Raw genomic sequence first — 3,479 nt, forward strand, 5'->3', positions numbered from 1 at the left:
AAACCTAGCAGACTTTGTGTGAGCATCACTGAGCTACCGGAGTGTAGTCACAGTACAAGAGTAACACATGCACACGACCCCGCTCCACGTCATTGCAGCCAAGGCTGTTACTTTAAGTTTTCTTTTTGGAAATAACCACTTTTAACTTAGAAATGTTTACTTTGGAGATAATTTGAAACTTACTCAAGTTTTAAGATATCAGCTACATTTTTAATAAATTGATCCCTTGTAAGAAATCAACTCTCATCTCCCGTGATTAAATTTCCCCCAGTTTAGCAGTTAACAGGCAGGTGATCTAATTAATTTCAAGGCTGATTTCTCCATCACAGGTTTTATTGTTTTGAAACCGCAAGGAAGGTTCTCCAAGGACATATGACACTGAATTGCTGGCAATTTCAAGGCTGAGTGACTCCTAAATATTTTTTGGAAAATGTTTTTTCAGTGTACGTATCTTATTTTTTTCAAAAAATCAGCAATTTATTTGGAATGCGTTTGGGTATATTATACCATATTTTTAATAACATAATATAAACTTTTTAAAGTTTGGGTTATAGAAATTTTTACAAATTACTCCTCAGTAGTCTTGATTTCAACAAAGACAATGTGTCTGTGACTGCAATAAATTAATATAGAACTAAATATTTTCATTTAAGTCAGACCCTACTCCCTTAACCATCTACTACTTACTTTTTGAAAAACAGGGCTGGAGGTGGGCAAGATTTCAAAAGCTCTTGCATTAGTTAGGCAGTAACTAATGTATTTCTATTGTTTAAATGTATTAAATGTATTTCTATTGACATCCTGACTTTTACAACTTAAAGGAAATAAATGAGTGCCTATTAAAGACATCTTATAAGAGAACATATTCTTATATTAATAGAATGTGTTTTGATTGATCAAATTTCTGCCATTGGCCAATGATATTTCTTGATCATTGGATGCATCTAGAACAACAGGGAGCCGAATGGTTGCTGCTTTTAAGAAAGCACATTGAGTTGGGAAAAAAGAATAACATAGAGGATTGGTGAGGAAACTTGGACATTTATAAGCAGATATATTAAAACATTGGAGTTCTAAGGGGCGTTCTTCATTAGAGAAGGCCTCCTATAGGAAATAACGGTAAGGAGAGATTTGAGGGGGATTTTTTCATGACACCAATGGCACTGGGACATGGGACATGGGACACGGAGCACTGCAAGTTTCCCTGACTTGCATTCTTGCCTCCCAGGGATGCTTTTAGTTGCCCAGTGCTTAAGGAGCTTCGAGCAGGGGTACTCTTCCAGGTTTTAGGGAACAGGCATTGTCCACTCTAGTTTCGGCTCTGCCATGGATCAACTGTGAAACTGAACAAGGACTTCAACTGCTCTACCTGTTTCCTCATTTGTAAGAAGCAGGGACTCTAAAGCTTGGCTGGGAATCAGAGTCACCTGAAGAACTTGTTTGCTAATACAGTTAGCGTGTGTTGGGCCAGCACCAGGATTTCTGGTTTGCTGGTCCAGGCTGGGGCCTGAGAATTTGCTTTTCTAACAAGTTCCCAGGTGATGCTGATGCTGCTGGTTGGCACCACACATGGAGAGTCCCTGAATGCACAGAGCTTTGCCAGGTGACTCTGACTGCTTTTAATAGTCTATTGTTTGATAAGACTGGTGATATGGCTCTGAGGAATAACAATTCTCCTTTCGAGTTCTTTATACCACTGATGGAGTTTGGATGTATTGTCCCACCAGAACTCTTGGAAATCTGATCCCCAATGTGGCAGTGTAGGGAGTTGTTTGAGTCATGGGAGCAGAACCCTCATGAATGGATTGCTTTCCCTGGGTGGGGTCAGTCCTGAGTGAGTTCTCACTCTATATGTTCCCATGAGAGCTGGTTGTTTAAAAGATCCTGACACCTCCCACCTCTCTCTCTCTTGCTTCCTCTTGCCATGTGATCTGCTTGTACCCACCGGCTGCCTGCCACTTTCTGTCATGAGTATAAGCAGCCTAAGGCCCCTGTCAGATGCAGCTGTCCCAGAATCGTAAGCCAAATAAACCTCTTTCCCTTATAAATTACCCAGTCTCAGGTGTTCTCTTATAGCAACATAAAATGGACTAATACAACCACAAACCCAAGTTCAGCACATCCCATGGGGGAGAGGGAGAGGACTGTGTTTAAAAGAACTTGGTGACTCACCCAGTTGTGAGAGCTTATCAAGGGCAGATGACTTAAAGTGACTGGAGGATGGACACTGTAGGATGTAGGGGAGGAAGAATCCACCATGTGCTCCTGCTGGCCATTGTTACACATTATACAAGAAGCCAGTTCAAAACTCCCTGAAACCCTATGACTTCCTAGTATAGATTTCAGTTAGAGGAAAGAGAAAGGACCTTACAGTATTTCTTTTGTTCAATCACCTTTTTGGAGATTTAGGGGTATTAAGGCCAATGCTGAGTTGTGATTACAGGATCAAAAAATTCCTGATTGAGGCAGAAAATTGAACAAGTCACACTGTATTCACACTTCAGGGATGAAGGACAGTTATTAGTTTCCATAAGCGACTTTAACCAAGCATGAGTCCAAGTCCAGCCACGGCAGCTGCATCCGTGCTGCGAATGCACTGGCAGAAGTAAGCCCTGGCTACCTGCCAGGGTCTTCACAGGCATTAGCGCATTTAATCACGACCAAATCCCGTGAGCTACCAAGAAGGAAAATGCTCCTAAGAGGAATTAAGAGATGTGTTCAAAGTCACACAACAGCTAGTAAAAATCAGAGCTAGGATCCAAACTGGAGATTTGTGCTTCAAGCCCAAGTTCCCACTATAACCTGTCTCCTAATAGATCATCTGGGCCTCCATCTCTTACAGATGCCTGCCCTGAGCTATTAAAAACAAAAAATGTTTGCCCCATCAGGCTGTTATATGCAGTTTTGCTTTTAAACATTAGATTATGAGCGATTGCTCTATTTTTCACCATTTGGCAAAGTATGATTTCTTTATGTTAAAAAAAACCCCCAACACCAAACAACTTTAGGGTTGGATTTTTAACAATTCTTCTGGGTTTTCTATCTTTAAAAATGCACAAACTGGCTCTGTGTTTTCTAAAGCCTCCTCAGACATAATTGGCATCTTGTGGATTTAGCAGCTTCTCTCAAGTTAGTTCATACTATTACGATTACTGATTAACATAGCTGGTTCCAAATTATTCTCACGCTGTCTGTGTCTGGTAGCTCTAGCAAAGCATTACTGTAGGCAAGAGAACAGTGGACAGAGAGGGGGTGCTGCTGTTCTTAGAGAATCTTTTTACTATTAAAATGTTTTCCCTGAAAATATTCTCTAGAGGTGCCAAGATTAAAACCAGACTGCTAGACACACTGAGCATGCTTGCTCTCTTTCCAGAAAGTCGTGTAACCAAGTATCTGCATCACAAACTTTGTTCTGGTATGAATTACTCAAGGAGAGGTCAACACTGGCTTCTGGAGACCTCTTCTGAAACAACGGTGTC

The sequence above is a fragment of the Galeopterus variegatus genome, unplaced genomic scaffold, assembly GCF_000696425.1.
Source record: "Galeopterus variegatus unplaced genomic scaffold, G_variegatus-3.0.2 Scaffold2468, whole genome shotgun sequence".
NCBI lineage: Eukaryota > Metazoa > Chordata > Mammalia > Dermoptera > Cynocephalidae > Galeopterus > Galeopterus variegatus.